Raw genomic sequence first — 25,875 nt, forward strand, 5'->3', positions numbered from 1 at the left:
CATCTTTCATGCAAAAAGTCAATAAGGTGTTTCCAGTTAGCAATGCATGAAACAATTGACTTTTCTCTAATCAAAGAAAACTAGCCATCTCTGCAAATTCCAGCATCATCCACAGCAAGTCCTCTACTGTAGATATTCTCAAAGTTTTCAAATTCTGAGCATATAATAGTCTGTTATCATTTATAGAAATACAATTCCATGACTATTTTCAATCTGTTTAACCATCAATCCCAAAAGAAAACCTTCTGATCTAATTTATAAATTAATCTTTAAAATCTTCTGCATTACAAAATGTAATTTTGTGTAGCATTTCTTTACACATTTCCTGTTGTTATGACTGAGCAATTTGGAGCACATGATAAACATTCAGAAAATAATAGCTTTCAACTCAGTCAGGTAACATAGACTGATGCTGTAAATATTTCACCATGAATTGTACTTTAAAACAAGTTATTTTCTTTATTTAAGACATTTTAAAACATCTTATTTTGCCATTTAAAAAACAAATCTCAATGACAATGGCTAGGCTGAGAGAATGGCACAGATGCAAAATCATGCAGACCCCATTAAGACTGGTGCTCTTAAATTAACCTGGGCCGTATTAGTTGTCTCCAGAGGCTAAAAATGAGGAGCTAGGGAAAAAAACTTACAAACATTCAAAAACTCTCCATGCCAACCAAGATAGAAAATAACTCTGTTGTTTTATGGCCAGACAATTGGAGATCTAAATGAGATGTTTTGGGTTTTAAATTGTGGCTACTTTCTTCCATTTAAGAAAGGAAGAAAGTCATGTATTATAGGACTTAAAGTCATGTATTATAGGACTTTCTTCCTGTATTACAGGAATCTGAGATTGTAAACATAAAGAGATATTTGATCATGTTTTCTAGCATGGATATGGGCATCTGGAGTCTCCAGGCTACCTTGTAGGAATCACTTTGTCAGTCCTGGTAGAGAAAAGGGCTGTGAAGAGCTAGTTTCATGCATCAAGTTCAACATAAGGTTGAGGGTCTATGAATGAGATTCGTGGATGAAGAGGGATGTGATCCCAGATGGGCCTGATCTGAAGCCAACCTTCTGTTCTACTATCCCACGCTGTCTCTCAATTGCTCGAGTTCTTTCTGTAGGAATCAGATACATGTATTTGTAACCCTTCATCTTTGCATGGATATTAACTGTATCATTCTTTAAATGAACATCAAAAGAAGGCCAAAAAGATTTTCCTAAAGACAGATTTACATCTCGCATGATTTCCAATGAAAACACTGCCATCCTCATCATTTTCACTTCTTTCTCTCCCTCATTCATTCGAAGAATTTTGAATAAAATATTTCAGAAGATATATTATTGGGAAGTAAAAAACTTGGGTGACAGCAAGGATGAGCTGAAATGACAACTCAGCAGCCAGAGGCGGGCTTCTTTCTAACATGTCATGCTTAATGCTATTGTGGAATTTCAGAGATTATTCCTGAAGCATCTTTAATCAAACGGATGCATAGCGGGGCTTGGTAGTACACTTAGATCCTGAAATGTTGAATAACATGAGATCTGCAGGCATAGGAATGTCATTGGATCTATGGCACTTTGTAATGGCAGGGGGGGGGGGATAATTCTTCCCTCCTCCACACCATTTTCCCTCACCAAGTAGATCTTGTAGGGAAGGATAACAGTAAAAAGGATTGTTTTCTTTCTTTACTGGAATTAATTGGGGGGGGGGTTAATCAGGAAGATAGTACAGGGGAAAGAACCAAATACTCTTTGCTCACAGCTGTAATCCAGATTCAACCCCCTCCCCCAATGGCTGCTTTTAAAATAAAATACATATTCAAGATCTGATCAGACATTTCCACACCAATGTGCAGTTTGCTACAGTGCCAGACTGTCAAGGGAAAATGCCTCACAGAGACTGAGAACCTTTGAGTGACAGGCTGTTCATAGAATTGTGTGGAGGCTGGAAATGTCAGTTAAAGAGATGGTTTATCAATGAATGTAGGCTGGGAAGGAGGCAAAAAAGGGATGAGATGATCACAGAAGGTACCAAATCAAGTCAAAAAGGTACAGAACTTCTAGTGAAGAGAAGTAATCCCTGACCAGTGAAAAGGGAGATAATTCTTAAAAGAGAAGTGATCCCTGGTCTTATAGAGAAAGATTTTGGGAATTTTAGCAGATTACTTTTTCTCATCCCTCAAGTCCCTGTGCTGGGCCAGCATAAAAAAATATATAATAATGAGACAGTGCTAGACCAAAAAATAAGAAAAATATAGATATATGGACTGCTCAGTAAGAAAGAAAGAAGAAACAAAGGGAAATTCCTATGAGTGAGGGGGTGAAGAGGGAGAGGTCACCATAGGCCATTCTGTTAGCAAGTTTTATCCTCCACAACTGTGCTATAACCCTTCACTACCTCACTCAGGAAATATTCCCCACCACTACATATCCTCAAAAGTCAGGTCGGTGAATCAAGCTACCATATCCGATGGACTAGAATATCTTTCAACTGTTTGTATAAGTAGGTATTTTCCATGTTTATGCACACTTTATGCTGATACTTCAAAAATAATCTTGCTCCCCTTTCCCAGTTGGCAGAAACAATATCAGCAATACAGACATACAACATATCTGATTCTACTACAGGAAATAGCATCATATACACAAAGTCATATTGTGGTGACATCCTACACTTTGCTCCTCATTATCATGTGCTCGTTTTTATTCCTGGAGGAGCTGTGTATTGTACATGTGAACCTCTTCATTATGCCCATTTTCGTTGCTGATATTTGCAATTCATTTGGTTCGGTGGAACCATTTTTTACACAGTAGATGCAAAAACAAATGTGATGTTTAGCAGTAATAATAATTTCAAACTTTGTTTATGTGGTCAGAAAAAAATGACTATGATTATGTCCAAATGGATAAAAACCCGTGGCAGAAACTGGGGTTTTCAAACTGAACCACTGTGTTTATGAAATTCAGTAATATCATTCAGAACAAAGTTTGAGTCCCATGGTACCTTGAAAACCAACAATGTTTAATTCTGAGTATAAGCTTTCATGTGCATGCACACTTTTTCAGAGAGCCAGTGTGGTGTAGTGATTAAAAGCAATGGCTTCTAATCTAGAGAGCCAGGTTTGATTCCCTACACCTCCATATGCAGCCAGCTGGGTGACCTTGGGCTAGTCACAGTCCTGTTAGAACTGTTCTCATGGAGCTGTTCTGTCAGAATTCTCTCAGTCTCACCTAGCTCACAGGGCGTCTGTTATGGAGAGAGGGAGGGAAGGCAATTATAAGCCACTTTGTGTCTCCTTAGAGTAGTGAAAAGCATGGTATAAAAACTAACTCTTCTTCTTCTACATTGAAACAGAAGGCACCAACCATAACATTCAGGTAGCAGATGAGAAGAGTGTTTCCAGGAAGGGCCAATTCTGCTACTTCAGACCAACAGGGCTATCTACCTGAAAGTAATATCCTAAGTTATCACTAGCCCAGTGTCTGTAGGCTGTTCTGCAAAATCCCTCCTAAACATCTCTCTCAATCATTTCAGACTTGCTGGATGTACAAGCCAAACGGTGCACTGGGAACCTTATGAAGAACATATGGAAAAGAAAAAAAACCTAAAGAGTTTTCATTGGTTAATTATAATTATATTTCATATGGAACTGTTACACTGTACCCATTTATTAGATAAATTTGACTCCTCCAAGATTTCAGAGAGGAATTTTAACCACATGACAATCTCTTGGGGTAAGTTTGATCAAGGGAACCATTTGCTTAGGGCCACCCAGTGAGCTTCCCTACTACACAAGGATTTGGATCTGGTAGTCTGGCATTCGTGGCTGACATACTGCCCACGGCAGCAAAAGTTCTCTCAAGCCTTTCTTGGACAGTTGCATAAAAGGAAAGAAGCCAATCTAACAGTGAAACAATATCATATGTACACAGATGATATAAATGCATGAAGCACACGGCCTGCTTTGACTGTCAGTAGTTCTCCAAGTTTTCAATAATTAGATTTTTGCAAATAAGGCATTTGAAAATCAAACTTACCTTCTTGCTGTCACTGTTTTCTCTTCAGTCAAACAACATATGACTGGATTGATGATATTTTTTTACATTCAAATGAGCAATATTCTCAGTGCATTGGCTCCTTCCTTACCCTGCAGGCTCAAGTCAACCAAGCAAAGCACTGCTGATGAAAACTGATTTTTGTTTTGGCTGAATGGTTTGCGGAGACACAGATGGGAGGGGTGAAAGGGTCAGCTATTGGGGATTCTATGCAAAGACACATCAGCAGATCCTGGCCTTGCTTTTTCTCCTGGATGATCTGAGCCAATTACAGCTTTCTAATAAAAAGCCAGCTTTGTTTTGAGCATCTGACGGTAGGGACTAAAATTTGTTCTCCAATGGTCATTTAGGGCGAGGAGCATTTGCACAAGCCCTGCTATGGAGGCTCTGATAGCTGGAGATGCCAGGCTTGAGGCTGGACCTGGAATGATTTCACTGAGCTGCTCTGGCCCACCATGTTTCTACTGCTCCGGCTTGGCTTGTAATGGAAGCAGAACTGATTTCGTTCACAGAGACGATACAGAATTATGAGTGCAGCAATTCTTATTTGAGGAATGAGACATATGTCCACATTTTTATTCTTGGCATAAACAAGCTGACATTTTCTGGCAGGTGTGAAGGATGTAGCATTCGAGGAAGCAAATACATATATTTAAAATGACAGCTTCCAACCTCACTGGTTTACAATAAGCTGACATTTGGCAGATATCTTTGTAAGATGCGAAGCCTGAGCCAGATCTCCTGTGAAGCATTTCATTTGGGGGGAAGAAAAAAAAACTAGAGCCTGGCCTTGCTTGTTTCCCGGACGACTAGAGTAAACTCTGTCCAAACCTAGGTGCAGCCTTCTTGCTGTTCTTAATCCAAGCAAGAGAGGAGTGAGGTGACTTGTGTAGTAATGAATGAGAAGAACACATCAAGAAACTTCTATGCAGACCAAATTAGTGCTCAGATATCTTCTTTGACCTTTGTCGGACATGAATGAAGATGGTTAATGTCGTTTTTTGGAGGAAAACAAGAAAGAATGGAAACTACTTGAGGTTAACATTCATTGTGAAACTCATCCATTTTTTAGCAATGCTGTATCTTGGTATAAAACTAATATGATATCTTTCTCACATATCTAGAAAAGAATATTTTCTAATACAGCAGCAAATACTCATCAATGCATCAGTGCAATGCCGTATCTTCTTGACAAAACTAAATCATGTAATGGTCCCCAGTAATTAGTTTTCAGGCCACATCTGCTTTTCCAGTGCAGGAGGAAAAAGCAAAGAAATGGATCTTTATGACAGAACAACATGATAAGAGACCCTGGGCCCAGTAATGCCCAGGGAAGCATTGCAGAACTCAGAATTCTGATTTCATCTACAATGCACAAGTGTATTACCCTGGTGGAAGTCTAAAGTAGAATTTGTGTGATTTATATGACCATGACAATCATCATGCAATATAATTCCTTGGAGATTTTTAAGGAAGGAGCAAACAAGTATCTCTGAGGAATTCTGTAGGTATAGGGTGTCCTGCCCTGGGTAGGAGTTTGGAATGGATTTTGTGACTCATCAGATTTTTTCCATTTCTATGACTGTAAAGCACAGATTAGTTCCTAGCAATACAATCAAAAATATCAAGATGTACTACCTCCAAGGACTTTTTGACTTCAGAATCTGGGATGCCAGAGGGAATGCATACATGAACATTTCATGATGTAAGATGACCCTTTTTCACATACAAAACAAATACATCTGGGGAAGATCAGAAAAAACAACGGTGGTCAGCACTTTTGCTAGTAATATCCCAGGTCTTGCATGTTAGTTCAGCAAGGGCATGCAAACTACAGCATAATGTACAGAACTCCTTAAATAAGGGATAATGCAATGCTTTCCCCTGACACAGTGGTTCTCAACCTGGGGGTCAGAACCCCCTTGGGGGTTGAACGATCCTTTCACAGGAGTCGCAGCAGGATGACAAGCTTGGCCGGGGGGAGGGGTGCACCATCACTGTTGCCTCTCCTCCTGAAAGCGCCCGCCAATTTATATACAGTTTATAACCAATTTCTATACAACCATTAACAATGGAACTTCACACTATTGATCAGTTTTGGTTTAATTTCCATGAAAGAGCACTTGCATAATTTTATGGTTGGGGGTCACCACAACATGAGGAACTATATTAAAGGGTTGTGGCATTAAGAAGGTTGACAACCACTGCCCTAACAATATAAAAATGTTGTGGCAAATGGGTTTTAATAATCATTGCCTATACTGATGATTGTACTGGTACCTTGGATTTTGTTTTGTGAGGAAAAAAGAAGACCCAGTGTAAATGTAGGGGAAAAAATTAGACAGGAGCAAAATAGGAAATTAGGAGATTTCTATTTCAGACAGACTGCGTACGTATATTGGACACCAGGGGGGCTGAGCCCAGTTCCTGGGGCCAGCAGCTCTCAGGCACTGTGACAACTTCTTTCTTTCTGGGGAAACTGCTGCCTAGTCTACTCTGCAGCCCAATGGTCTCCTCAAGATGGCCAGAGGAAGAAGCATATTCTCCACTGGAAAACCAATGAGGTCTGATGGAAGCAGGAAAATCCTGTTCCAAATGATTGCTATAGTGCACTGAAAGTGAATTAACTAAGGATGCACAAAAACAGCCTGAAGGGTCCAATAAGATCCATCCTGGAGGTATAAAGCAGTTGCCCCAAGTTAAGCTCTTCAAGCTGAATAGTTAATCTACAGGCTGCACTAGTTCCATATGTCCTGATTCTGGAGATGAACTTCTTACCTTGACTCCACTCCTGATTGCTTTGTTGATTTCCCCCCCTCCAGCCTTGATCCTGACTCACCCTATAGACTTGTTCCCTTTCTCTGATCCTTGAGCCATCTCACCTTGGTCTGACCTTGGACTCCTCCACCCTGCCTGATCTGCCATCTGCTTCCACTTGTGGCAGAATGTTCCTGATATATCCCAGGCTGAAAAATGAATGAACTCCAGAACATACTAATTGTTCTAAACAGCACTGAATGCAGATGTTTAAAAAAGAGAACATTCCAGACTGCTCTGGTCAGCCTCTGAAACAGCTGAAATGAACACGATGAAATACGAACTTTATTTCTCTGCAGAAGGTTCTACAGCCCCTATTTTTTTTAACTGTGCTGAAGGGGAGTGATGCCACCACAGCAGTTAGGATGGACTTTTCCAATAGAACTGGGTGGGGCAACTCTTTCAGTGAGCATGTTGGCCTCCTACTTATATGGATTTTCTATTGTATATTCAATGACACTTTCCCAAGCCTCTTGTGGCGCAGAGTGGTAAGGCAGCCGTCTGAAAGCTTTGCCCATAAGGCTGGGAGTTCAATCCCAGCAGCCGGCTCAAGGTTGACTCAGCCTTCCATCCTTCCGAGGTCGGTAAAATGAGTACCCAGCTTGCTGGGGGGTAAACGGTCATGACTGGGGAAGGCACTGGCAAACCACCCCGTATTGAGTCTGCCATGAAAACGCTAGAGGGCGTCACCCCAAGGGACAGACATGACTCGGTGCTTGCACAGGGGATACCTTTACCTTTACCTTTAAGCTGAAATAAAAAGGACAATAAAAGTGGCAACTGGCACTGAAATGGTAACAGAAACAGAAAAAACACAACAACCCACAAGCGGTACATTTGCAGCCAAAGCCTAAGTATGGAGGTCTGATTATTACTGGCACTATTGAACTTATTCATAAGTGAGACAGCTGGGTTTGCCGAGGATATCCTTTCCTATTAAGGATGGTAACATTTGAGACAGACTGAAGCTTTCCAAAAGTCTCTCTCCAAATTAGGCTAGATTCTGCACTTACCTTGTTTAGTCCGTTGTGGATCCTGCTGAATTCAGATCAATTTGAACTCAAGTCTTTCTCTACCCCCCCCCCCCTGAAACAGAAAAGTGTTCTGCACGTGACTAGGGAAGCTCAGAAGGGAGGGGAAGCCAAGCACAGCAGGAGTCTCTTTTCTTGAAGGGCAGGATTGGAGACAGCAGAGGCAGGAGAATAAATCCAAGAGGCAAATCTCTGCCAAGACAAGTTAGGGCTTCTGAAGCTTCTGCCGAGTGAAGTTAGGGCTTTCCCTTCAAGGGAAGCCTTGCAACCTGGAAATGATGAAGCCTTTGAATTGATGCCCTGGCCAATCAGGGCTTTTCTACAGGCTTGGCAGCAAGTTATTTTGGGGAAAGCAGACAGCTGCATGCTTATTCATGCTGATTTTTCAAATATCAAGAGTTATATCCATTCCAGGATATTGTAAGGGAAAGGTAGGGTCAGTCTGGATCAATCATGCTTGTTGCAAAGGGAGAATTTAAATTGTCCAAAATGTTAGGGATTGAATCAACCTGGGATTGGAATAAAAGCTCCGTACAGATTCAGCCTGGATGCCTGGACAGTGTAGCGGCAGATGAAAATGAATGTAAGCATACAGTGATACCCATCAGAGCAAAAAAGAAAGAAAGAAAGAAAGAAAGAAAGAAAGAAAGAAAGAAAGAAAGAAAGAAAGAAAGAAAGAAAGAAAGAAAGAAAGAAAGAAAGAAATTCAGCTTTATGTATCATGCTCTGATAATTGTAACTAATCAAGAATTGTAGCAAACAGCTTAAGAGGTCAGCTCTGGCAGTTGCAGCACTGGAAGGGGGGGCGGTGATAGGTATTATAAAGCAATTGAAAATGGCAATTATCAGAATGCTATTATTGAAGTCTATTGTATGCCAACACTTTGCAAGCGGTGTACAGTTTTGGCTGACCTATCTTGAAAACGATACCACACAACTTGGAAAGATACCAAGAAAGACAACTGAAGAGATTGAATTGTTGGAGTATACAAGGCATGAGGAAAATCTGAAACGTCTTTTTTAATGTCAGAAAAAGGGCTCTTTGTGGAGAGAGTGGTACAGTTTATAAAATTATGAACAGTGTGTAGGGAGTTAAGAGTGATCCCCTCCCCTTTAGCACTAGGAGATAGTCAATTAAACAAGCTGGCAGTTTCAGAATGGACTCCCCAAAAAGCTGTTCCATTATCTACCCATGTATTCATTACTATATTGGAAGAACAGAGGAAACATTGAAATCCAATTCAACAAAATAAATTATTAACTTAACAAAGTCCAATGGATTTGCAATTTTGTGTTATTGAGATTGTAAAGAAAATTATTTTTAGTCATCGTAGGGGGAGCATTTACCTGATGTTTTGAATAACAATTTAATAAAAAGGGAATGACTGTCCCAGCACATAGTGCTGGTAAATTCCCCAGGCAGCATGTTGCAGTAAGTCTCTGATCAACCAATAAAGAGACTGAGTTTATCCGTTTAATTTCTACCTAGCTGAAAACTGGCTACTTTTCATCCTACATAATGTTGTATAATAAAGTTCAAAGACATTACCCCCTGCTATTTAATCTCTCTTTTTTTGGGGGGGGGGGGGGAACCATCCATCCAAACATCAGCAACCTACACCAAGTTTTTTTCCCCATTTTCTCATAAATCAACTTGACTTTCACTTGATCTATATAAAAAGTTTTTTTTTTATTACTGTACACACTTGTTACTTGCATTTAAAAGTAACATGACTTCTTTTTCTTGAGACAGCTGGAAAAGTCTTAGTCTTCCTTGTCAGTAAATATAGAAGAAGAAGAAGAGTTGGTTCTTATATGCCGCTTTTCCCTACCCGAAGGAGGCTCAAAGCGGCTTACAGTCACTTTCCCATTCCTCTCCCCACAACAGACACCCTGTGGGGTGGGTGAGGCTGAGAGAGCGCTGATATCACTGCCCGGTCAGAACAGTTTTATCAGTGCCGTGGCGAGCCCAAGGTCACCCAGCTGGCTGCATGTGGGGGAGCGCAGAATCGAACCTGGCATGCCAGATTAGAAGTCCACACTCCTAACCACTACACCAAACTGGCTCTCAGTCTAAATGACATTATAGTTTATAGTCTAAATGACATTTCAGTCAATGTATAGGCAAACATTTATACTTGCTTTCCTATGGAAATAAAAGGCTTGAATATCGTCTGTACCCTCAATAGCCAAAACAGAACTAAGTCACAATGGTTTTTCTACAAAACCTCCATATCTTTGTTTCATAAAATAAATGCTATGCATCATTCTCTGACTAGGGGCCAAGCCTATTGCATTCAGGAATACAACAGGTGCTAGATTAGGGAAGAACTCTGCTGACAGCCTCCCCTCCCCCCAGGACCTGGAAAAGCTGCAGCAGCTGTTATGGAGCTCACTGGCAGGGACAGTTCTCACGCAGCAGGGATCTGCAGCCTCCAAGCCTTAGAGGGAAGTGGAAGGAGGAGGGGTGGTCAGGGGTGGCGGACAGAAGGTGACTGGCTGGTAGGTTGGAGGAGGAGGCACTCAAGGGCAGGACAGCTGCCTTGAGTGGGTGTTAAGCGCTGAGTGGCACTTAAGCCATGAGACATATTCATCCTCCAAGGCCTTCCCAGAAATATTGAGCAGATAATGACAGAGAAATAAATCAAAAGAAACATATTAATTAGGATCACCACAGTGAGCAGTCATTTTCATGCTCTAAGAATGCCACACAAAAAATTATAAGCTTGAGTAACAAAAGCAAACCTGCGATAATATGAGCCTGTCCAGCACCAGCAAGTAGCTTTTGGCTAAATGCCAACAAACAGCCTGATCTTCTGGTCTTCCCCAACAAGCTGAAATGACCAGAGATCGATTGGCAGCACATTATTTATTTATCCTATGGCACGGGTGCAATATGGCCAGAAGAACCCAAGATTGTTCGGCAGCCGGGCAAGAGATATTTAGTTTGCCATTGCCTGCCCCGCATCACAGTCCTGGTATTCCTTGGAGGTTGCCCTTCCAAGTGCTACCCAGGGCTGACCCTGATTAACTTCCAAGATCTGATGAGATCAGGCTTTTCTAGGTTATGCAGGTCAGGTCAAGAATCACAGAACTCATGTGTGCAAACAATGTTTCCTGCGATCTTCAGCCATCATTGCATGCTCAAAGCCTGAAATCTCAAGCTGTGTTCTCTAGGGGTGTGCTCCAGAGTTTTCCACTAAGGCATGAAAGAGTACTATGCAGGGTGGCATCCTCAAACGATTTTTTTGGGAGGAGGGAGTAATCAGTGGTGAATGCCTTGTACCTTCTTAAAGGCAAAAAACAAACAGTATACAGATCAAGGGCAAGACACAATGATTTTACTGTATTGTTTTGCCACCAAGACAGCAATATGAGACCTTGTGCGCCCTGTGAAAAGAACAGTTGGTTTTTATAACTTTTCTCTTATGGCAGGGTTTTCCAACCAGGCTTTTGGGGGGTCCTGGGGCTACATGAGAGATCCCCAGGGGTTACACATAGTCTTTCCCAGAAATTTGGATGGTCACTGACATTTCTAGATGTCACTGGAGCCCACCTCCTCTGCTGCTCTACAGACCTAGTTCTTTCTGTCTCCACAATGGAAACTGTAAATGATCTCTCTTGCATCTTATTTCTGTGCCCTCTTCTCTTAAGGGGCATGCCACCATGTCTGGGGTTCCTCAATGCCTGGAAAATATTTCAGGGATAGCTGGGCCTTTCTCCTTCCACAAGATAGCTATGGAGTTGTATAGCCAATTGGGGGGGAGGGTTCTGTTTTGCAACCCCGGCTGTCACAGACATCTTGATTAAGGAAAACCAGTGTATATCTGACTTGCGGGGGGAGGGGGTCCTGTGTATTATTTTTTGGTTCTTAAATGTGCATAGATTTTAATACTGTGCACAGACTGTATCAGTTTGGCTGTCTTTTCATATCTGCATTCCATGTTTTCCATTTTAAATTAACAAAAGGAGACAGGTAGCTTTTGCAAATACCATCATTGTATCCAGGTACCCCTGTTCTTCATTAGAGGCTGACTGTTCTTGTATTTCAAAAGAAGGAGGCATTGCTCACCCAGCTTTAGAATGAAATTCACATTAAAACATAAGATTTATTACATTAAGAAAATAAGAGGTTAAATTAATCATTTATGTCTCACAATTATCATAACATAATTTTACTCCCACCTTAAGCAAAATTCTCTCACCTCTAAAGATTTCTCCTAAGAGAATTGAAACTGCTACTTCACCTCAGTGGGTGGAAGCTTTCTTTAAATGACAGTTTCCCCATTCAGTCAGCTGATTCAGCTGTGGGTGTTTGTCAGAATAAAGAAAGATAAAGCAGAAAACAACATTTTGTCTTCAGTATTCAAGAGGAGTGATGGGGGGAGCCTGTCAGCTTACCTGAAAGCCTTATGAAGTTCCCTTAACAAAGAGCAGTTATACCTCACCCAGTCTGTCATTTCTTCAATCATGCTAGTGAGAGAGATCGAAAGAGTGAATTCTGATGTTTTTCTGTTGCGTGCTTGCTGTTCTCATTTACTGCTAAAAGCCTCAATCAGTCAGGCAATTTGTAAAGTTCATAGAATGCATTGGGATGACCTTGTGCATGCAGCAAAAGAAAAAACTGTCCCCAACTAAATTCTGTATGAATGTGACACAGTGAGCTTTCATCTATTCAAGATAGTCAGCAACAAAATTGGGACACAAACATTAGTTCAAATGAATAACAAGGCATAATTTACTGATGTACAAATCCTCCATTACCCACAAGTTAACACAAAGCTGGAATTCCTAAAAACAAAGGAAGTTGCAGGGCTCCTAGGGAATCCAGCTGAATTTCTTGCTGTGCATAAAAGTCATCTTATTGAAAATAAAGTATTTCTAAATTTATTTAATAAGCTTTTCTGTTCCTCAGGAAAAGTCTGCCTGCATTCCTATCCCCCATATTAGGCCAGGTATTCAGTGGATTTCAAGGAGATCCATATGAATGTGAATGCCAGTTGATTTTTCCTTATGAAATCCACTGGTATCTCGTTGCCTAATTATGCATTCTGGGTTTTATTTTATTTTATTTTCCTGGGCTCCAAGATCACTGCAGATGGGGACTGCAGCAAAGAAATCAAAAGATGCTTGCTCCTGGGGACAGAGCCTCTTGTGGCGCAGAGTGGTAAGGCAGCAGAAATGCTGTCTGAAGCTGTCTGCCCATGAGGCTGGGAGTTCAATCCCAGCAGCCGGCTCAAGGTTGACTCAGCCTTCCATCCTTCCGAGGTTGGTAAAATGAGTACCCAGCTTGCTGGGGGGTAAATGGTAATGACTGGAGAAGGCACTGGCAAACCATCCCGTATTGAGTCTGCCATGAAAACGCTAGAGGGCGTCACCTCAAGGGTCAGACATGATTCGGTGCTTGCACAGGGGATACCTTTACCTTTACCTGCTTCTGGGAAGGAAAGTGATGGGAAATCTAGACAGCATCCTAAAAAGCACCCTGCCAACAAAAGTGCGTCTAGTCAAGGCTATGGTCTTCCCAGTTGCAATGTATGGCTGTGAAAGCTGGACCATAAGGAAGGCCGAGCATCAAAGAATTGAGGCTTTTGAACTCTGGTGCTGGAGAAGACTCTTGTGCATCCCTTGGACAGCAAGGCAATCAAACCAGTCAGTCCTAGAGGGGATCAGCCCTGACTGCTCCTTAGAAGGCCAGATCCTGAAGATGAAACTCAAATACTTTGGCCACCTCATGAGAAGGAAGGACTCCCTGGAGAAGAGCCTAATGCTGGGAGCGATCGAGGGCAAAAGAAGAAGGGGACGACAGAGAATGAGGTGGCTGGATGGAGTCACCGAAGCAGTGGGTGCAAACTTAAATGGACTCCAGGGAATGGTAGAGGACAGGAAGGCCTGAAGGATCATTGTCCATGGGATTGCGATGGGTCGGACACGACTTCACACCTAATGGCAATTATGCATTACCTTGAGCAACACAATTGCTCCACCACTGTGCCACATTAGTGACAAACCACTTAATTTGTGGTCAGGGTGTCAGGCTCCATTTCCTCCTGCTGGTCAGAGCTCTCTGTGTATTGAACATCTGGCTGGGCTAAGCTCTCATCAGTCTGAGGCTCAAATGAAGCTGGGAGCTCCTGGGAAGACTTTTCCTCTGAGGAGTCCACCCTAATAGAACCTGGGCTCACACCTCCCCATGGCCCTGGAGCGGGCCACCAGAGCACTCTTTGTTTTTCCCCACCCTGTGTCTCCTTAGAAAGGCTGGTGGGATCCAGCAGCCTTCCCTACCCAGCCTGGCCCTTGGGAGATGTGGGGGGGGGTGAGAAGGAGGCAGCCCCCCCCCCAGGCTTCCCTATCCAGCCTGAGAGAACTATAACTGGCCCAAGGTCACCCAGATGGCTGCATGTGCAGGAGTGGGGAATCAACCTTTGGGATATGTGGAGAGAGGAAGGAGGCAGCTTCAACCCCCCATGGTCTTCCCTACCCGGCCTGGCCCAGCCTTTAGGAGATATGCAGTGGGTGGGAAGGAGCCAGCCCCCCCCCATGGCTTTGCCCACCTAGCCTGGCCTTTGGGAGATATGGAGGAAGATGCAGGAAGTAGGCAGCTCCCCTGCAGCCTTCTCTGCTTGATCCAACCTTTGGGAAATATGGGGGGGAGGTGTCAGTCCCCCCACATCCTTTTTTGACCCAGCCTTTGGAAGATGTGGGGGTTTGGAAGGTGGCAGCCCACCCCTCCACAGCCTGCCCAGCTGGCCATTGGAAGATGTGGGGTTGGATGGGAAGATGGGGACAGTGATGACCTATATAGACACTGTTGTATGTGGGTAGGGGTAGGAGGGCCAGTGTCCCTCTAAAGAAGCTGTTTTCTTCAGGAAAACTGATGCCTGCCTGCCTGCCTGCCTGCCTTCGTCTCTTCCTCTCTCTTTTTCTCTCTTTCATCTTCCTGAAGGTTACCAGGCCCCACCTGAAGAAGAAGAAGAAGAAGAGTTGGTTCTTATATGCCGCTTTTCCCTACCCGAAGGAGGCTCAAAGCGGCTTACAGTCGCCTTCCCATTCCTCTCCCCACAACAGACACCCTGTGGGGTGGGTGAGGCTGAGAGAGCGCTGATATCACTGCCCGGTCAGAACAATTTTATCAGCGCCGTGGCGAGCCCAAGGTCACCCAGCTGGTTGCATGTGGGGGAGCGCAGAATCGAACCCAGCATGCCAGATTAGAAGTCCGCACTCCTAACCACTACACCAAACTGGCTCTGCCACTACACCAACCTGGAATTTTGCAACCTAGCTGGCTGCATATGGAGGAAGAGTCAGGAATCAAACCCAGCTCTTGAGACTCTTTAACTATTGGATCTCAAGATTGAGTGGGGAGCAGAAGTGGGGGGAGAGCCAGAACCCAGGAAGATCACAGTGCAGGTATATACAGCGCCTGTTGTATTCTTGATTGCAATGGGCTTTACCCCTAGTAACCTATAAATGAAACCTTGGTGCCATCCCAAATATTGCATTTTACACGACCTGTAAGCTCTGGCTTTGGTCTTCTGTCCATGGTGTCCAGCAAGTCTCTTCCACTCAGTCCTAGTGTCCTCAGTTTGATGTATGTGAATAGCCGCAACTTGCTGGCTGTACCACTTCTGCTCGTTGCATAAAACACCTGCCATACATTTTCAGAACCAGATGAACTGGAGTTATACCGATTGCCACTTTGGGGTCAAGAGGTGCATTTCCTCCAGGCTGGACTGGCCAGGGATTCTGGTTGTCTTAGGGGAGGGCATCATCTGGGCATGAAATTGGGGTCACTGTGGGTAGGCAAGTAGTTCTGAGTTTCCTGCATTCTACAGGGGGTTGGACTAGATGGCCCTGGAGGTCTCTTCCCTGGTTCTAAGATTCTGAGTGCTAAAATAGAAGACTTTCAGGCAGGCTTTTGTCAGGGTGGGAATTTCTTTTGGATCCATGCAAGTAAGATCAGTCATGTAACAGTTTTTTCCTTTCCATTGTGTCTGTGTGTGTGTATGTGTGTGTGCAAGAACAGTTCAAACTGGTACTACAACAGATACTTGAGCACCTCCTAAACTGGCTCATGAGCAGCAACACAATTTTTCTTCAGATAGTTTGACTGTGAGTGGACTGAGCCTGTTCCATGGCTCGGTAATTAAAACTGTAAAATAAAATACATAACCTTTCATGCTTATGTGCTCTCGCACAGTCCAGAGAGAGGCCTAGTTCTCCCACATGGAGACTTGGCATTGCTGCATACCATTTTGCACTTGAGTGATTAAATCAATAATGAAGAAAACAATAATTCAAAACAAACATTAGGAATCTTGGCATTCACTTAATCCTATTGACATTATTTTGCACATGCACATTTTCCCCAAGTATTATAGGAATCATTGTTCCCTCCTCCCAGCATCTTTTAATTACCTGATTCAAGCACCCATGACCTTGGGGAAGAATTGGTTTCACCTATTGTGTAGATGTGAAAGCAGCTGCCAAGGCAGAAGGAAATGAACCTCCACCAGCAAAGCTGTTGTCCAGCCACAAAGTTCTTCAGCACACTGCTTGAGTCAAATGGCAATGAGCAGGCTGATGGATCTCCTGGCAGCAACCCCCAAAATGCTTCATTGCTCAGTAGGGTGGTAGTGGGAAATGATCCAGAAATTACCATTGGAATGACAGCATGACATTGCATCAATGTAACACTAGCATTCCCTGGAAACACTTTTATTTATCTACTAGCTTCAAAGCCTGTTCCTAAGAAAGGGTCCCCTCCCCTGGCCAGGCAGTTTAAGGTGGCCTTGGGCCGCAGCTAGCAGCCAGATCAAGTGGGGTGGGTGGGGGCTGGGCAGCTCATTAGCAGGGTCAGGACAGAGCTCCTTAGCAGTCAGCTAGTCAGCTCCTTAGCAGTAACTAAAGAGCAGTCAGCAGGCCCAGCCTAGCAGGCCAAGAGGCCCTTGTTAGGAGGCCCTCCACCATGATCCTTTGCCCAGGGTCTCTCCCCTTACCTGCTGCTAGCTCCAGGCACTGAGGCATCTGAGAGCAAAGAGGCTAGAGTGCAGGAGCAGGGCAAAGTTGGCTGCACCCTCATTAGCCCTAAGCCAACTTAGACAGCCGGACATGCCCCACCTCCTAGGCTGTTTTATAAATATATAGAGGAACAACAATGGCTAAGGATTTGATTTATAGCCCACCACTCCCATAAAAATGGCGGCCAATAACATAAGATCCCCTAAAAACATCACAGTATAAAATATACATTCTGGTTACAAACAATAGATGTAATCCCCATTCCCCCAACCCACTCAACAGACAGCCCCCATTGTGCCTGTGCCTCAGGGAGTCGGACAGAAGTAGCCCAATATACCAGCTAACTTGGGGAAGGGCCCATTGATCTTAATTACCCTAGTCTTAACCAAAGAGCTTGTGGAAGAACTCTGTCTTTTAGGAATTTAGAAACTTCTATCGGGGCCCTCAGCTCTCCCAGGAGCTCATTCCACCAGGTTGGGACCAGGGTTGTGTGCGGCGGCATCTGAATCACCCATTCCAGTGCCGTGCCGTGCGGAGGGGAGGCGTGGGCACTGGTTCATAACCCGGTGAACACACGCAGGCACTGGCTGCATTGGCCTGGAATGGTAGATTCTGATGCCATCGCGCACAACCCTAGTTGGGACCATGACTGAGAATGCCCTGGCCCTAGTCAAGACCAGGCAAACTTCCTTAAGGGCAGGGATCACCAACAGCTCATGGTTGACCATGTCAAATGTAGCTAACAGGTGGAACATCATGAGGATAGCTGAACCGCCTCTATCCAGCTGGCACCAGAGATCTTCTGTCAAGGCAACCCTCCCTGTTTCTACCCCAGGACAGAAACCAGACTGGTATGGATTGAGCACTGAAGTTTCCTCCAAGTATGCTAACAGCTGGTCTATGTCAGCCCTTTCAACCACCTTGCTCAGAAATGCAAGATGAGAGACTGGATGGAAGTTCGCTGGATCCTGCAGATCCAGCATTGGTTTTTTCAGTAAGAGATGAACCACCCTGGGAATTCCCCCAAAGTCAGGGAGAGATTGATGCTATCCCTGAGGGTGCTGATCACTCATTTTGAGTATCAGGATGGAAATGGATCAAGGGGGCAAGTGGACACACTCACCGACCCCAAAAACTTGCCCACTTTGGTTTCAGAGTCACCTGAAGCCACAAACATGTCCCCCCAAGATGGCCAAGGAGCCTCCAGTTCCCATTCTCTTTTAAGTGTGGCAGGCAGGTCCCAAGACTTTCTGTGAAAAGGCTTGCTAATGCCTCACATAGAGCCTCTTGTGGCGCAGAGTGGTAAGGCAGCTGTCTGAAAGCTTTGCCCATTGAGGCAGGGAGTTCAATCCCAGCAGCCGGCTCAAGGTTGACTCAGCCTTCCATCCTTCCGAGGTCGGTAAAATGAGTACCCAGCTTACTGGGGGGTAAACGGTAATGACTGGGGAAGGCACTGGCAAACCACCCCGTATTGAGTCTGCCATGAAAACGCTGGAGGGCATCACCCCAAGGGTCAGACATGACTCGGTGCTTGCACAGGGGATACCTTTACCTTTACCTTTAATGCCTCACAGCCAAGTTCCACTAAAGGAAAATCATAAAGATTCTGGTGAATCCTGAAGCATTATGCAAGGAATGTCACACTATAGTTTCAGCTGGGCTCAATTTCTCCCCACCCCTTCCCCATCTCCCCCAGGTTGCTACCAGCTGGCAACCCTAGCAATGAAACAAAGAGATGTAAGGTGAGGCTCCCAAATGATCAGAGATGCTGAAAATGGCCTCTATTAAATCAAATGTTGTCCTCCAAGTTTGCTGTTCTTGATTGCCCAGTTTTGTGAAGCGGTATGAGGAAAGACATTGACCCAGTCACTCTGTTGGTTATCAGCTGTTAATTGTTATAGGATTAATTATCACTGAGAAGTTACTTATGCCATTTGTTATCTTGAATACTCAAAGATGGCTGAGCTGTTTGATAAACCAGAGCAACTGACTGCTTGGGCACCTTATAAAAAAACAAACAATCGGTTATCTGCCAAAGCACAACCTATTCAGTCCTTTGTAATCACTGCTGGATATCAAGTCACTATAAATTGCAGCTTGCCAGCCAGATGTCATACAATTCTGATATAAGATTTCCTTGTAAACATTCACAACAATAAACACAGAACTCACAACGAATTGCAGTTATTGTCATAACGATATCAGTGATCACTTGATAGTATGGTTGCCTCAATAGACATTAAAACCAAGCAACATCCAATAATCATAACCATGACTCCAGGTCATTTGTTTGCTTTCTGGTAGCAGAGCTCAATATCTGAATGCCTTAAAAATTGCCTTGAAGTTAAATTGATAAGGTGCACTTGAGACAGATGAAAGTCCTAAACATTAAGGCTTCCACCTTGAAAGAAACCATCTCTTTTAATAAATAATGCAGAATATGTCAATACTGACTAAGAGGACCTGGAAATACATACAGCACTAAGTGATCCATTAGTGACTGTGTGCATTTTACTGTCCCATGCTTTTTTCTTTACTTAGCACCCACAAAATATAGCTCTCTTATACTACTATGAATACTTTTCAGAAATGATTTCAGGAGGTAGATGCATTTTGAAATGTACACTGTTTTAAAACACACACACAATTTCTAATGTACTGGCATGGTTTGTTTATTCCACTGGTCATGAGCTACTTTGTCAGTCCTCACAGATTTGAAGTTACTGCTTGGATAGCCAACCTTTCCTTCTGTTCAACATGTGGTTTTCTCAACCATATGGAAGTAATATTTCACACTCCATTGCACACTTCTTGTTAAACCCCATTTGCACTGCAGATTGTACTTCTCATTCAGTCTCATCTATTCCCTTCAACTCACTTTGACCCTGCTGATGCATACCAAGAGCTACCCACAAAGCATTCTTCCAGTGTATTGAGCTCCACCAGTGTAAGTTTGTAGCTTAAAGATGCTGCTGGATCTTGGATTACAGTTGGAGGTTCAGATCTCCATGTAGCTCCCCCCCCCCCCCGATTTTGGCTGATATGCCAGCTAAAGCTTTTTTTTCAAAGACTTGACCTAACCATAGAACAAAGCTTAAGTCCAGTGGCACCTTTTGAAGTGTACACTTTCATGTGCATGCACACCTCCTCAGATACAATGAAATGGAAATTACCAGTCCAGTGGTAGAAGGTGAGCAGTAAATTAGCATAGAGCATAATGAAGATATTTAACAGATTCAAATGTTAGTGGCCAGATCCCTCCTTGCTTTACGGGGCAGTTTCCCACAAACACCCTTTTTTAAAGCACCACCCATACCCCGCTTCCACATTGCTCTGCAATTAGCTTGCCTGGTAAAATATACAAAACTCAACAAGCAGAAATAAAACTATACACACCAACATGATGCCATGCTTCCAGGAGCTGCCTGGACTTTTTCAGTGAGGTCACCACAGGGAGCTGTTAATCGCTGACTCTTTCTTCCTATTCCAAATAGTAATGTTTAATTACAGGACAATAGAGCTCCTAATGGTGTTAACTAATGTTCAACACTAAGGGCCATTCCGCACCAGGATCTATGTAGCAAATTGGTTTCGGAACGAAAAAATGCCATTTTAAATAGTGGAATTTGTTGTTATGCATACCTGCCTTTGTAGTGGAATCCAGTTGTGTTTCTATCGTTTCCCACAGGTTTCCGGTCTCGGCAAAAATCGCTAGCCAGGAAGCGATATTGCCAAGCTTTGTCCCGCCCCTGGCCGTCAATCAAACGAGCAGCCAATGGGTGGCCGTTATCATGCTCCTGAAAAGCCCCTTTCCCTTTAAGGAAGGTTTTTAAAAAAAACACACACATGTTGCAACGAATCTGCATTGATTTGTTGAGAGACCCATCTAGCTAGCAGGTGGTGTTTGAGCTGCCGTTTCATCGTTGCCACGCTCCCCCCTGAGTGAAAAAAAATAACCCCCCTCCCGCACGGGCACAATTTTCGGCCGAAAATAGAGTGAAAAATAAAGGGAAAATAAACCAGCAAACGGGGCTGTGTGGTGCTTGGTGCTTGGTGACTTAAAACAGCTCTGGGGAGGAACTGCAGCTGGGGAAGCTTCGCTGGGTAAACGAAGGCTCGCCGGTGCGTTGATCTCTGCTCACTCCAAGAAAAAAAAATGACGATCGCTTTGCTGGAAGATCAGAGGAGAGAGTCAGGGGAAGGGACTTTGCAGAAACTGCAACAATGGTAACACAGAGAACTTTCCCGCTAGTGTTGCAGATTGGTTGCAAGAGTGTAGCGCTTTCCGGAGGGTGAATCCACTTTTTGGGATTTCCCTGAAAGCGCTACAATGAAGCGCTTTTTGCGGATCGGTTTCAGGAGTGTGGCAGATTGTCAACGACGTTGTACATAACAGCAAATTAGTAGCGATTTCAATTTGCAACCATTGTGCAATTTTGAACGAGTGCGGAATGGCCCTAAAAGTTTCCTCCTTCCCTTTTACCTGGCTAGATTCAATTGGGGAAATCGCTAACAGCTTGTCAGTATCTTGTCCCACAATTTAGCAGTCATCAAGAAACCATTTACTCTCCCAGTCTCTCCCAGGTAATTCAGTTATGGTTTTGTCTCTTTTTGTGGGAGACTCATTAAGAATCTACCTAGGGAAATCCCAGGTATTGTTCCCACTCAGGGAAACATCCACTGTTTCCTCCAAGGATTTGTTTCAAACTGGACAAGACCATCACCTGCTTTCTTGTTCTTTTATTATACACACATCACTTCAAGCCCATTGTTTTAGGGGCTACAGAGTCCAACCTTTGCCTCAAGACACAAATCTTGCTATTTAAGGCACATGCCAGAACCCCTCTGAGTGTGTTTTTCTTTGGATATCCTGCATACACCACCTGTTTGTGGTAGGCCACCTCACTTTCTTGCGGAGATACTGGTGGTTTCTCCCATGGACTTCTCCACATTGTGATGGTAAATATACTTTATACTTCTCCTCCTTATTTTTCCCTATTGCATCCTCTCAACCCTGCTTAATGTTCTCAATAAAAAAAACACTTTTGCTTATTAACCAGTCTGGTTCATTTTGAGAGTTTCTAAGTAAATAGCCCTGGAATACACTGGTGGAGATCCCATTGTTGCCTTTCTCACTGTGCTAAATTCCCCAACTCAATATCTAATTTGGATAACACAAGGAACAAACAGGAATAACAAACTTGCTTTGTAAGGTTACCATTTGTTTGGGTTTAATTCCCATGTAAAATATAGTGCAGGAAATAATTATGTCAAAATTGGAGATTAATGGACAGATGTCTTTTTAATTGTGAAATGCTGAGAGTAATTAACTGAGACCTGCCATTAAATTCCAACCATCTTAATGCCAGTCATTTCCTCAAGTTCTCAATGAAACTAGCATTATTGCTGTTTGAAGGCACACATTACTTCCATGCTGCTAGAATTTTATGAAACCTTCATATACAACTACTTACCATGTCAACTGAACAAACACCATCTCAGTCATCCGATACATCAACATTAGAATCATAGAATCATAGAGTTGGAAGGAGCCATACAGGCCATCTAGTCCAACCCCCTGCTCAACGCAGGATCAGCCCTAAGCATCCTAAAGCATCCAAGAAAAGTGTGTATCCAACCTTTGCTTGAAGACTGCCAGTGAGGGGGAGTTCACCACCTCCTTAGGCAGCCTATATTCCACTGCTGAACTACTCTGACTGTGAAAACTTTTTTCCTGATATCTAGCCTATATCATTGAACTTGTAGTTAAAACCCATTACTGGGTGTCCTCTCCTCTGCAGCCAACAGAAACAGCATCCTGCCCTCCTCCAAGTAACAACCTTTCAAATACTTAAAGAGGGCTATCATGTCCCCTCTCAACCTCCTTTTCTCCAGGCTGAACATTCCCAAGTCCCTCAACCTATCTTCATAGGGCTTGGTCCCTTGGCCCCAGATCATCCTCGTCGCTCTCCTCTGTACCCTTTCAATTTTATCTACGTCCTTCTTGAAGTGACATAGATAAACATTGAACAGACCTCTTCAGAAAACAATGGGGTCATGTAAGGAAACACTCATGGCCTCTCCTTTTCCACCCCTCGTCCATCCCAGTTGTTTTTTCCCAACCTCCTCGTGGTTTCTACAGAAAACTTAAACGCTGTTCCTGTTTGCTGAGTCAAAGTTGCCAAGGAACCACCATAATATTTCTTTATTTGTTCATCAATCTGCTACAAATCCAGGGAAGAAAAGGATGGCTTGGCATATTAAAGAAGAATGAAGACTAGCAGGAAAACCAATAGCAGTCCATGTCTGGGAATCCTCAGCCTCTCATAGGCCAGTTATTTAGTACATTTAAATGTCAACAATGCATCTTAGAATCAATACAAATAATCAGTTTATGGAGCAGAGCATGGGACTGTTGCCAAAAATTGTGACTAAAGATACCCCCCATTTGTAGAAATTAGTCCCAGAGAGTTGTGTTCAATAAATATTTTAGTACCGTAACAAACATGAAGGGAAGCTAGGGGTTTAATTGGTCTAGCTATATTGGGACTCTACTACTTTTAGGTTATATATCACTTCATGCTACATATTTTAAAGTGGTATGCCATCACTAGAGTGGTGCTTGAGAGCCAGCCAAGTGCTCATTTTCTCTATCTGCTATTCTTCTCTAGAGATTACTTAGCTAGTTTTTTCAGTGTTGGATTCTTCTGAAAATACCATTATTAGTAGATGGAAAAATTGTATACCTACAAATTGTGTTTACAAACTACTAAAGAAGCCATCAGTTCAGATATAACTGAAGTTTAATAAATTATGACATGAATGAATGGAAATGGACTTCAGAAAGAGCTTTCTAAATGCATACAAATCTAAAAGACAGATTTATTTAAGGCTACCTTCTAGTGGCATAGACCTTTTAACATTAAACTCAGGATAATAGGAGTTTTGGCTCTTAAAAGAGAACAGTCCTGCTTTCAGTTGTGTGTTTAGTATCTATTTCTTACAATTTTAAATCCCACCTGTCCCCTCATAAGGGTCTCAAGGCAGTGCACAAAATTTTTAAAAAGGCATATGAATAATACTAAAATAATGGACAAAATCATTAAAAATATCTTGGATATCAGGTATGCTAACCTGCTCCCAAAGGTCCAAGCTCCAATACTGAATATTAAATAACTCCATCAAAATGATCTTCTAAGGAGGGGTCCTGAAGGCCAACAGACTTTCTGATCTCCTCAGGAAGGCTGTTCCAAAGAAAAATGACTGGGACCTAAGAGATAAACAAAAGGGCCAAAATAGCTTTTGTATCTTCAAGAGATGGTGTGGACAGTAAGAGATGTTGAAAGAAATATAGTTGCCACACAAATTCATAACAGACAGAGATGTTCCTTTGCGTCTTCATTATATGCCTATTAAGTCTCATTGACTTAATTAACGCTGAGTGTTACTGGGTAGGATTACAATAAAAAATGAGCCACAGGAACATAGGCTATTGGAATTAATATGTGTCATTTTCAGCTAAATTCTTCCTCTTTAAAGCACATCAGAAAATTTATGTACTCTGAATTAGCAATGGATGGGCATAACAAGATTTTGTATAAAATAGGAACAGATATCTGTTTTTCTCTTATTTGAGATTTTTGGGGGCTATAAAATGAGGTGTTCTCACCCACTGTTACTTGTTACTTGCATGGGGAAACAATCCACGTTTTTATTTACTGTAAATTATAGAGCAGCCTACAGCAATAGTTTTGCTATACCAATTTCCACATCAAGCCACCATCTCCCATTACTGAAGCCCTGGATATACTCTTCTACAGCAACTCAACGTATTACATTTACTTCATGATCTTGCCACTGAATTCACACATGACAGCTACCCAGTTCAAGGGGAGAAATGTAATGTGGAAAATTGGGTTTAAGAACTAATTCATGGGAATATATGGGTAATCTTAACCAGATTTCTGCAGCCTCCTTTCACATTTTGGTTCATTGTCCCAGCACAGTGATTGATGTTCATGAAACTAGATTTAAAAAAAAAAGCATTTTGTTCACTCCACATGATAAAATAGGATCAGCCTTCAACATGTTCCTTCCTAATGAACTACATATATAGTCTTCATTGCGTCTGCCTTAGCCTTTGTCGCAGTGTGGCTGCTTCTGGTGCAACATCTGGACTTGGAGCTGCAAGAACTTGAATAATGAGTGCTCACACATAACCACAAGGTTGCCAACCTCCAGATGGGACCTGGATATGTTCCAAACTTACAATTGATATCCAGGCTGCAAATGTTAGCCAGTTGATGGTGCCTTTTTTAAGTACCCTCTAATTACCAGTGATTTATATGGCAATTAGACATTGAAAGAATGAGAGATGAGTTGGTAGATGATGCATTATATAATGAAGCTCTGTGTAATCCAGACCTGAATGTGCCATAAGCAGACAGAAGATAAAGGGAAGAAATGTATGTACAGAACAAACAGCATAAGACAACTCACAAAAGCAAGCCAAATCCCATGATGCAAGATAATTTGAATTGATAATCTGACCTGGAGCAAAATTGTTTCTCTGGGGAATGGAAGTCTTTCCGATCAAGCTACAGTAAGCAATGATATAAAAGGTCTGCAGAATAGCAACATCAAGTTGTACTACATTCTTGCAGAGGCAGACTGGCCATTTATCTTACAAGGCCAAAGGTAGAAAAGGCCAAGCACAGCCAACTCTCAGTGACTTTTCTAGGGCCTAGGGCTGCTGACTCAAGGCTAGGAAATTCCTAGGGAGGGCATAATGCTGTATAGTAGGGATGCCAGTCCCCAGGTGGGACCTGGAATTATGATAATCCAACTGGTTTATCATAAATTGCCTAAATTCTTTCTAGGCATGCTTTCATTTTATTTTCATAAAGCCATTCTGTTCTTTGTGAAATACCAGAAATTCATTAAG

The 25,875-nt window shown here is 42.8% G+C and overlaps 2 protein-coding genes and 1 long non-coding RNA gene across 3 annotated transcripts in view; 1 reads left to right on the forward strand and 2 right to left on the reverse strand.

Moving 5' to 3' along the window:
• Nucleotides 1-25,875, forward strand: part of MYRFL (myelin regulatory factor like) — a 512,195-nt gene that overhangs the window by 467,113 nt on the left and 19,207 nt on the right. The gene's annotated exons all lie outside the window — the stretch shown is intronic.
• Nucleotides 1-25,875, reverse strand: part of PTPRR (protein tyrosine phosphatase receptor type R) — a 156,281-nt gene that overhangs the window by 127,451 nt on the left and 2,955 nt on the right. The window lies entirely within an intron of this gene.
• LOC143839097 (uncharacterized) lies at nucleotides 1,089-16,389 on the reverse strand. The gene is made up of 3 exons (XR_013231604.1): nucleotides 16,329-16,389; nucleotides 5,701-5,804; nucleotides 1,089-1,121 (listed from the first exon to the last, which is right to left on the reverse strand). It is a non-coding gene; the product is annotated as an uncharacterized LOC143839097 (long non-coding RNA).

The sequence above is a fragment of the Paroedura picta genome, chromosome 5 (assembly GCF_049243985.1).
Source record: "Paroedura picta isolate Pp20150507F chromosome 5, Ppicta_v3.0, whole genome shotgun sequence".
Lineage (NCBI taxonomy): Eukaryota > Metazoa > Chordata > Lepidosauria > Squamata > Gekkonidae > Paroedura > Paroedura picta.